Source organism: Gorilla gorilla, chromosome 11 (genome assembly GCF_029281585.2).
Source record: "Gorilla gorilla gorilla isolate KB3781 chromosome 11, NHGRI_mGorGor1-v2.1_pri, whole genome shotgun sequence".
Lineage (NCBI taxonomy): Eukaryota > Metazoa > Chordata > Mammalia > Primates > Hominidae > Gorilla > Gorilla gorilla.
Window position 1 is genome coordinate 133,812,424 of NC_073235.2, and position 11,245 is coordinate 133,823,668.

Genomic DNA, 11,245 nt, shown 5'->3' on the forward strand with positions numbered 1-11,245 from the left:
ACTCAGGCAAAACCTCCATTTCCTTTTTGTTATTTTTTTCTGTTAATGGCGGGGCTGAGGGAGATGGAGTTGGTAAGGTAGGTGATGGTTCCTCTTCCCTACCCTTTTTAGGCACTTCTGTGTATAGCAGGACCAAAGCAGCCCTGACTAAGGCCCATAACATTAGAGATGTTACTGGGACCCATTGCCCTTCTGCATGATGTTGTTTAAGATTTCTCCCAACTGGTTTCCAGAGCTCTATGTCTAATGTACCTTCTTCGGGGAACCACGGGTTATGGGAAACAACTGTTGCATATAAAGTTTCGGTGCCACAAAAGAAATAGCACTCAAATATAAAATTTTCTTTTTAATTCTCAGCAAGGCAAGTTACTTCTATAGAAGGGTGCGCCCTTACAGATGGAGTAGTCGTGAGCGCACACTTGGACAAGGGAGGGGAAAGGGTTCTTATCCCTGACGCACGTGGCCCCTGCTGCTGTGTCATTTCCCTATTGGCTAGGGTTAGACCACACAGGCTAAACTAATTCTGATTGGCTAACTTAAAGAGAATGACGGGGTGAGCACTTTGGCGGGAGTCAGGGCAGAGCAGGTAGCAGGTAATTGGAATGAGTTAGGGTGGAGCAGATGATCGGAATGAGTCAGGGTGGAGTAGGAAATCGAAAAAGGTTGCTTTATGACGAAGTTAAGTTTAAAAGTAGAAGGCAAAGAATTGAACATACTGACATATTAATTCTTTGAAAACAAATTTAGAACTCATATCTAACAATCCCTCCCCTTGTATTTCCTTACAGCTTTCTTTTCAAACTTTTTTACAAGTCTTGGCTTAGTTGTTTTGCTTGATTTTCCAAAAGAAGAAGCTTCTCTGGATAAGATGGAGGATAGTTGAGGGAGGTTTTAGTAAGTGCTGTTTTTATGAGCCTCTGCATCAACTTACAGATGCATGGTATGACACAGCACCCAACAAGAATAATTACCTATTACGGCAGTAAGGGAAATAAGAATTGAGGCTATTATTCCTTTCCATTTGCTGAACTACTTTTCTAGCCATCCTGTAAAGGGGTCATTTACCCTTGAGTTGCTGGCTAACTCATTGGATAGAGCAGTCAGACCTTGCAGTGCCTTTGTTATACTTCCATTAGGAACAGTGTTGTTTGGGATAAAGGTGCAACATTGAGTTTTAATCATGACACAAACTCCTGCTCTTTCTGCTAATAAATAAGATAGCCTAAGGCTATCTTATTTTCCCAAGCCATCTGACTAGTAGCCCCTAATTGTTCAGCTATTCCTTTAACAGCATCTCTAGTGTAGTTAATAAATCGCTGCTGGTTGTAATAGATGTAGTTTATACAGTCTACATTTTTATTGTCACCCACCAAAATATTGACTCAAATCCTGCAGCTATTTGATTTTGGGTTTTAAATTGATCTAATATTCCCTGTGGGACTCTAATTGTGTCTAAATAGATGTGAGAGTCGAAAGACCCATAAGGGGCTTCTCTTGCTTTACAGTGTCTTATTTTTCCTTCCTCTGGTTGATGAAATGCCAGGGTGAAAGGGATAGCCAATTGGACTAAAGCACAAGTGCCACTCCAGTTATTTGGCAGAGTGTCCAGCAAAGGTCCACCACAATACCACCACACATCTGCTTGGGGATGAACAAGGGCTGACTGATTGATAAGCTGTTGAAAATTCTTAAGCTCACTGCATCCCTTCAGGTCTCCAAGGAATGCTAAGTTTCCTCCCTGTCGTGAGAGACATGAAGTGAACTTAGTGTTGGGAGACAGAAGCTGGATGGCCCTCGGGGGCTGACCCGCAGGGTGCTGGACTACTTTCTTCTGCTAGCAAAGCAGTTGCCACTACAGATTAAATGCATTTGGGCCATCCACGGGTTACTGGGTTAAGGATTTTTGATAGGAAAGCTACAGGTTGTAAGTGGCTTCAGTGCTTTCCGGCTACACCCTTGTTTACACTGACAACAAGGTGGTATTGGAGTGTTATAGGGTCACGGAGAAGACCTTCAATTATCAATTATAGGTTTTTAATTTATCCTGGCTTTTAAAGGAATAGGGTACACTGTTTTCTCTTTACTACTTCTATCTCTCTCTCTGAGTTTCTGTTTTCTCTCTTTCTCTGACTCCCTCTGTCTCTCTGTCTCTTTCTCTCTCTCTCTGTCTCTCTCTCTCTCTGTCTCCCTCTTTTTCTGTCTCTTCTTCTCTTTCTCTCTCTGCCTCTCTTTCCCCTTTCTCTTCTCTCTCTCTCTCTCTCTCTCTCCCCTCTCTGCTCTTCTTTCCCTGCCTCTGCCAGCCTCTTACGCTGTTGTTCTCCCCTCTCCTTCCCCTTCCTCTAGGGGAGGGACCAGCGGGAGTAGAGCTTCTCTTTCTTCCCCTGAAAAGAGGATGCCCAAGATGGACATTAACTCGACCCAAGTGTACAACTGAGGTCCTAAGAATTGGTCAATTTGGTCTGCCCATTCCGTAAAGGTCATCCAGTAGCGGTTTAAGCGCCTTTTTAAAATTCTGGATTTCTGAACTGGTTAGGGGAGCATTTACAAAGCCAATGGCCCCTCCTTCCTTGTGGTACCTCTTTCAAAGGAAAGAAAGTCGGGGCTGATCTCTTAGGTATAGAGGGAAATGGGAAATTCTGAATATCTTTTTTACATTGTTCTACTTCACACTGGAGTCCTTTTAGAGAGGGGTATTTAGGTTGGGAGGGAACAGGCTGATGGGATGGTAATTCCTAAGAGTCAGGGTTATAAGGAGGAAGGATAACGTTGAGTAGAGAGGGAATTTGGAACGGGATCTGAGGCAGCAGTGGCTGTCTGAGCGGAAAGATTGGGGACACTGAACAGGGTTAGATAGTCTAAGGGATCCCATGCGCTGGAATTTTTAGGCATGAGAGCTGGCTCCTCTGACTTTTCATTTTGAGGTACCAGATTGGGTTCTTCCCTATTTGTTTTTAAAGGAAAAAGGAGGGCAGGTCTTTGCCTCCAATAAAGGGCATAGCCCAGTTCTTCCTGAGACACTGGACTTTTACCATTAACATATCGGATTAGAAGCTGACACGTTACATCCTCATTCGACCCAAACTTTGGTCAGAAGATTGAGGGTTTGAAGGTGGGTCCCTGAGTCCAAATAAAACAGCAATATTGTTATCATTTGTTGCTTTTTCCTAAGTTTAGTCCTTTCATTATCCTTCCAGTGTTTTAGCATGAGACCTAGGGAGCTATCCAGGGGGATATCTTTGTTACCATCTTTATCTCCCTTGCTCCCTGTCTTGCTTGGGGTATTTCCCATCTTGATGGTTTTGGGGTAAGGTTCAAGGTTCAATTTCCCTTACTGGAAATTTCTCACCTTTTGGGGTGAGGCTCAATTTCCCCACTGGAAATGTCTTGCCTTTTGGGGTGTGAGGCTCAGTTTCCCCACTGGAAATTTCTGCCTTTTCTACTACTGGAGGTTTATGTGAGGTTCAATCCCCCGAAATGGGGATGGCTCGCCTCTTTTTAACCTCTAAGCCACCCCGACCAAGGAGTACTTCACTGCCCCCCTCCCCCTTGCGGCTTTCTTACCTTGGTCCTGACCACCAAGGAAATACTTTACTGGCTCCCACGGCTTCTCCTTCCTTGGTCTGTGCACAGAGTCATCGCTGCAGTATGTGAAGATCCTTTAAGCTAGGTTGCTGGCCAGTTTTTTATTTTTTATTTTTTTCTGCATTGCTGAGAGCTCGGGTTATTCCTCGCACTGGGTGGGTCTTGATTTCTCACCCCTGAGGCCGCCACAAGGGGGCGGGGCAAGCCTTCTCACGAGAGAGAACCAGAGACCATCCCGGGAGGGGAGTGCAATCGTGGGCGAGCCCCCAAATTGTTACATATAAAGTTTCGGTGCTACAAAAGGAATAGCACTCAAATATAAAATTTTGTTTTTAATTCTCAGCAAGGCAAGTTACTTCTATAGAAGAGTGTGCCCTTACAGATGGAGCAATGGTGAACACACACTTGGACAAGGGAGGGGAAGGGGTTCTTATCCCTGACGCACATGGCCCCTGCTGCTGTGTCATTCCCCTGTTGGCGAGGGTTAGACGCACAGGCTAAACTAATTCTGATTGGCTAATTTAAAGAGAATGATGGGGTGAGTGCTTTGGCGGGAGTCAGGGCAGAGCAGGTAGCAGGTAATTGGAATGAGTTAGGGTGGACCAGGTGATCAGAATGAGTTAGGGTGGAGCAGGTCATTGGAATGAGTCAGCATAGAGCAGGTAATTGGAATGAGTTAGGGTGGAGTAGGTAATCAAAAAAGGTTGCTTTATGAGGAAGTTAAGTTTAAAAGTAGAAGGCAAAGAATTGAACATACTGACATATTAATTATTTGGAAAGAAATTTAGAACTCATATCTAACACAACAGTTTGCATTAGGTCCCTTAATTGAGCCTGCAAAACCAAGGCTCCGCTAGCTTTAAGCAGCTGTTTCAATACTTTTATATACTGTTGCCATTGAGCTGATAACTGTTGTCCCATGATGAAACCCTAGCCTGAACAATCCCCTCGAACTTGGAAATCCACAGTGGGCACCAATGACTTACTGACTGCGCAGTTTCTTCACCTTCATTTTCGAGGGTTCCCTCGCAATCTGTTGCAGCGTTCCTCACGCGGGGGCACCACCTGCCAAGTCTGTCCTGCAGATTCTGGCCAAGCAATGGATGGAAGAAGTTCTCAGACATGGATATCCAGTGAAAGAGCAGGCTAGGGAGCTGCCGGCACTAGGGGCTGAAGAGAGTTAGCCACCCCGATAAACCAGAGATGCTTGCATTTGTTTAGCACAGATTTAATGAGAAAGGCTTGGGGCAAACACAATTTGTGGGTAATTAACATTGTTGACCCCCAAGTAGAGAGCAGTCCTGCACACGAGTGATCAACGGTTAGTTTCTGGAGACAGGAATAAACAAATTTATCTAGATAAGTTCCTTTACATTCCCTTGTTATCTAACCCTTGCTCTTAAGAGAATTTAACTGCCTTTAGCTAAATCCTCTTTTGAAGCTTTTGCAAAACCTCCCGGCCTTCTGGAAAGGTTTGCATCTTTCCCTATAATTTTTATAACTTTTCCCACCACCCTGACCATTCTCCTACAATCACTTCCAAGATTAGGCTGTAGAAAAAAATTAATGAAAAGAAACATAGTTGAAATTACAACAAAGAATTGGGAATATTTAGTAAAGTTAGTTGATAGAGTAGCAGCAGAGTTAGAGAGGATTGACTACACTTTTGAAAGAAATTCTGTTGTGGGTAGAATAGCATCAAACAGCATCTTATGCTACAGAGAAATCTTTTGTGAAAGGAAAAGCTAATGTGGCAGACTTCATTGTCTTGTTTAAAGAAATTGCCACACCCATCCCAGCTTTCAGCAACCACCACCCTGACCAGTCAGAAGCCACCAACATCAGGAGAAGACATTCTGCCAGCATAAAGATGAATATGCACTGAGGGCTCAGATGGTCGGTGGCACTTTTTAGCTATAAAGGTTGTTGGGTTGTTTGTTTTTTAAATACAGAGGGTCTTGCTCTGCTGCCCAGGCTGGAGTGCAGTGGTGTGATCATTGCTCAGAGGCAAACCTGAGCTTATGGAGCTTGGGTTGAGGCAAAACTGTAGAATAGCAGAGACTACAGGCACTCACCACCATCCCTGGCTAATTTTGGTTTGTTTGTTTTGTGAAGACAGTGTCTCACTGTGTTGCCCAGGCTCATCTTGACCTCTGGCCTTAGGAGATCCTCCTGTTTCCACCTCCCAAAGTGCTGGGATTACAGGCATGAGCCACCCATTGGGTCTGGCTATGTTTTTTAACTGAGGTATATACATTTTTTTGGACATAATGATGTTGCACACTTAATAGGCTATAGTATAGTGTAAACATAACTTTTATATGCCCTGGGAAACCAAAAAGTTCGTGTGACTCACTTTACTGCTATACTCTCTTTATTGTAGTAGTCTAGAACCAAACCCACAATGCCTTGAGGTATTTTATTAAAGAATAAAGTTAAAATACAGTTGACCCTTGAACAATACGGGAGTTAGCATCACTGACCCCACAACTCTTACACTGTCGAAAATTCACGTATAACTTTTGACTCCCCCAAAACTTAGCTACTCATAGCCTATTATTGATCAGAAGCCTTATGGATAACATACATAGTCAATTAACATATAATTTTTATGTTATATGTATTATATACTATATTCTTACAGTAAGGCAAGCTAGAGAAAAGAAAATGTTATTAAGAAAATCATAAGGAAGAGAAAACACTCGTCTTCACTATTAAGTGCAAGCGGATCATCAGAAAGGTCTTTACCCCGTTGTCTTCACATTGGGTTGGTGGAGGAGGAAGAGGAGAGGTTGGTCTTGCTGTCTCAGTGGTGGAAGAGGTGGAGGAGGTAGAAGGGGAGGCAGAAGAAGTAGGTACACTCAGTGTAATTTTTAGTGAAAAAAAAATTGCATATTAGTGGGCCCACACAGTTCAAGCCCATATTGTTCAAGGCTCACTGTTATATGGATACTGCCTGTTATAGCTTGTTATATTTGTTATAGCTTATTTGTTATATTTGTTATAGCTTATTTGTTACGAAATTACACAGTAAGTTGCTAAAGTGCGTGTTAGATGAGTCATACCTCTTATGTCCTTTTAAACTTTAGAAGAGATTTTCTACCCCAGGTTCCCTGGGAGTGAATCTTTGTTATAAAAAATTGTATGCAAATCCAACACATAATTTCTTGAACATCCATTATGAACTAGGTACAGTCTTCTCCATAATATCCCAGATAGGAAGTCATCCATCTACAAACTGTAAAATATTTTTTTCCTATCGTGGATGGAAACGTTGAATGAAACAGAACAAAACACAGACCCATATAGCATGGTATTTCTTCTTACACCAGTTTTCTTGAATATGATTGTTAATCAAATACTGGTCTTCACTGTGTTATCCTCTAACTCTCATTTTGCCAACTTTTTATAAAGACTCTAGACAATTTTCACAAAATCCTTATGACATAATATTTGCCCAAGTCTACTAGTCTGGCACCTCTAAACGGGTTATGTGACTTATTGGGCCTGATTGTTTCTTAAGTTACACTTTTCATAGAAGTGTCCAGTGTTCTTCGAGGCCTCTTCTGAGATCTGGCAAAACCTATGCGTATTAAGCTATTCTGCATTTTGTCAAAAGATCTGCCACAGACTCCACACTTTGAACTTCTTGAACCCTATCTCTTCTTTTCTCTTTTAAAATATTGGAATACTTCATCGTTTACATTCTTTTTGTACTTTGCAGTTTTCTGTTTTTCTTCCAAAATTTGGTTTCATAATTACATACACAAATTTGTTCTATTTCTAGGAGGTGATTCATTTAGCTTTGTGACTGGAACTCATCTAAGGCAACTAGACTCTTTATCTGTTTTGTGTTTGATCGGTCTTTCTGTCTAAAAATTATTCTCCTTGAGAGAAAAGATGGAAGCAAAATAAAATTTAATTACTTCTGTTTCCTTCCTGTTATCTTAGCATATCATGTAGCCAAGCTGTGACCCTAACCTTTCCCTAGTCTTGCTGTAGAGATTAGACACAATTAAAAAATGAGAAAATGGTCTGTCATGGCCATCTAGAGTGGGTTCTTTGTGTGAATTATCAGAGAACTAGATAATTTTAGTATGGAAAGTATATTCTTCCAGGTATACCCTTAGTATCTCTTGGGTTGTGTAAAGCATCCTACTCATGTTTGACTCTTAGGTTGTTTTGTTTCCTAACTGTCAGTTGTTAATGTTTTGTATTGTCAGTGACTTTATATTTTATAACAATATAAATCAGTGGCTTGGTGTTTATATTCTGCCACATAGGAAGTTGACGGTCATATAAAACTGTTTTTCTTCCATTTTTAACCTGATGGTGCTTTGCTCTCTAGTTAACAAAATTCATGTCTGCCCTTTTATTTCCTGTAGCTAACACAGGTTAAGTTCCCAGTTTCAGCAGCAGATGTCTCCCGTGAGCTGCTTGGGTTTTGCTGAGTTTTTTACTACATAGGATAGTCAAATAAGTTATTTATGTGCTTGCTACTTCTAAGGGACCATTCTTGGTTCTCTTTTCATAAAACGAATCTTTAAGAAGTGGGAACTGGAAAAATTTTGTCTAAAATTTATTTTATAAATGAAAATTAAATATAATTGACCTGTTTAAAGAGCTGGAATTAAAAATCCTCTCTATGTTCTCTAAGTTTTAGTTTACTGCCATTTCCCTAGAGTGAGAATTTTTTAAAGTAGAAGAAACCAGTATTCACATTTTTTTTAAAGATAAGGAAATTGAATTCCAAAATGTTTAACAAATTTCCCCACTGTCATAAAGCTAAATACTGAGATTCTAAACAGGCTTCATGATAGACCAGTGCTTTCTCCACCTTGCTTTCAGTCAGAGCACCATCTTTTTGAGTGGCTGTGATAAAACAGCTTTATTCTCAATTTTCCTTATTAACTTTAATATTTGAGAAGTGTCTGTCCTATCTCCTAAGACTGGTACATGTTTTCTGAAGTGACATCATTTACTGTCTTAGCATGCTCTCCATCTTTTTTTTCCCCCCTTTAGATTTCCCTTTTAAAATGAATTTGTGGACATTTGGTCTTATACCATGTTTTAAGAGTTTATTTCTTCATAATATTTAAAAACTTCTATTTAAGTATACTTATTGGATATGAATACTAAAAACATGTTAGTAAACACATATTTGTACTTCAACAACTAAGATAAAATTGTCTTTGTGTAAAATTCTTATGTATATTATCTCCTTTATTCTTAGGATAGTCCAGGGTGTTACAGTATTTTATTTCTTCCTTCTGATATTTGTAGATTGTTATTTGTTCATAATGCTTGTAATAAAAGTAAAAAATTAATTTGATAACTATTCTTGCTTAATTGAAATGAACATAGTACATTAATTTTTTATCTAAATAAATGTTCTCTAGTGGAACATCTAATAAATAAGTGATTGTTGGGCCCATTGTTAGTACTTTCAAAGGCAGATTTTATTATTATAACAACTTATGCAGTACTGTTCATGTCATTGACTTCTGAAAACTCATTTGGAAGTGAGTAGAATCTGAATTATTTTAACTTGACACTGGAAAGGAAAATGAAGAAAGTCAAAAGAATTGGTCTTTGTATATCTGTTGAAATTAAGTTTCTATAATGAACAAATTGATAATCTGATATGGACATTTCTTAAAATCAGACAGTCTTGGTGGTCCCTTGCAGAGTGCTATGACTTAGGCTGTTATAATATGGCATTAAATGTTTCTCAGTGTATAGATTCATAAGCTTTTAGATACGGATCTTGCAAGGTGAACAACAGATTCTTTGTGCAACTTTTTTAGACCACACAAAGTGATTCCTTGAATATAAAAATGTTACATCATCATTGATCCTTATAATTTGAAGAAACCCTCATAGTGAACCAGTTATCACTAAATTCGTGATCATCTTTACAACATCTCCATTCACAATTCTATATCAGTTTGATACATATTCTCTGTATACTGTTCTCTGTTTTTGCCCCAGTATCTTTGTGTTTCTGTCTGGGTGCTGTGACTTTTCCTTACTTTTTGTCATTTTCATTTTTTTTCTACATCTTTGTTTTTCTTCTCTCCATTAATTGGCAGTAACATGGAATAAAAAGCTTTTTTTTTTTTTCAAAATTATTCTAAATAGTTATAATCTGTTCCTTTTCTTCTAAGATAAGACTATTAACTGGAGTTCTTTTGTTACATAAGGGTGTTTAACTGCTGAGATTTGCTTTCAAATTATACATCTCTTTAAAGTATTCATAAAATGGAAATACCAGTTCTGCATCAAAGTGGTAAGAGTTTGTGGCTTTGTTGTACTTTTCAGAAATAGTCAATATTGGAGTTATGTTTCACTTTCTAGAATATTCTGGAAATAGTAGAAAGGTCTCTCATTAACTATAGAAAAATCTCTGGGTTAATTGTAAGCAAGAGCTAGACATGGTGACTCACACCTGTCATCCCAGCACTTTGGGAGGCCAAGGCAGGCAGATAGCTTGGGGCCAGGAGTGGAGACCAGGCTGACCAACACAGCGAAACCCCGTCTGTACTAAAAATACAAAAGTTAGCCAGGTGTGGGGGCGGGCACCTGTAATGCCAGCTACTCAGGAGGCTGAGGCACGAGAATCACTTGAAGTCAGGAGGCGGAGGTTGCAGTGAGCCAAGATTGCGCCACTGCACTCCAGCCTGGGTAACAGAGTGAGAATCTGTCTCAAAAAAAGAAAAAAAAAATTGTAAGCAAGGAAATTTTTCTTAAGGGTTTGACATGAAACAGTTTATAGGTGTTGTGGCTAATTCTGTAGGTGTGCGTATATTTAAGCACACAAATTTGGAGGCAGTACAAAGCATGTGAGAAGATAGTTCTTTTGATCTAGGTTGTTATCTATGGGTAGAGTTTTGGCAATGTGATTGCCTGCCAACTCTGGTGTATAGATTTCCTGAAACAATTATGTATGCCTTCAGATGCATAAAATACAGAATTTGGAATACTGTCATAGTGATAACTGAAAACTTAATCTCAACATACCTTGGCAAGAATATAAATCTTAACATATGCCAAATCCATCATATTAGAGACCAGAACCAAAAACCAAAATAGAGAATGATTTTTTTTTAAGGAATGTAAATTATTTTGCCTCTTATGTGAGATAACCATCCCTAATGCTGCTGGAAAATCTTAGACTAGTAGTAGGGAAACATACCTAAAGCTTTGATGATTTAGGAATTAAATGTGTATGATATACTCTTCCCAGCAGATTATATATAGCCAGTAAGGAATCATAATAGACCAGGATTTATGTATTAGAGCCGCATTCTAGCAAAGGATTCTGCCACTGTGAAAATATATGCCTTGTTCACTTATACACTGAGATTCTCCGTAGCCAATACATTTCTTGAGGCAATTATCCTAAACTGAGTTGCCTGCAGAAGGACAGCAATAGAGTCATAGGTCGAGGGACAAATATGGGTGAACCTGAAAAGGAAAAGCTAAGATATGGGTTGTCTTCACAGCAGACCCCCTTAGTCTAAATTTGCACTTATAACAAGAGCATTAAAATATATATCAAAAGTAGATTGAATTGTCTACCATTTACTTAGTGCCTTCTATGTACTCATCCTCATAAGAATTGTATAAAATGCAGATGAGAATACTGGGGCTTGAAGAAATT

General features: G+C 39.5%; 1 protein-coding gene across 1 annotated transcript in view; it reads left to right on the plus strand.

Moving 5' to 3' along the window:
- Nucleotides 1-11,245, plus strand: part of PSMD1 (proteasome 26S subunit, non-ATPase 1) — a 115,102-nt gene that overhangs the window by 39,665 nt on the left and 64,192 nt on the right. The gene's annotated exons all lie outside the window — the stretch shown is intronic.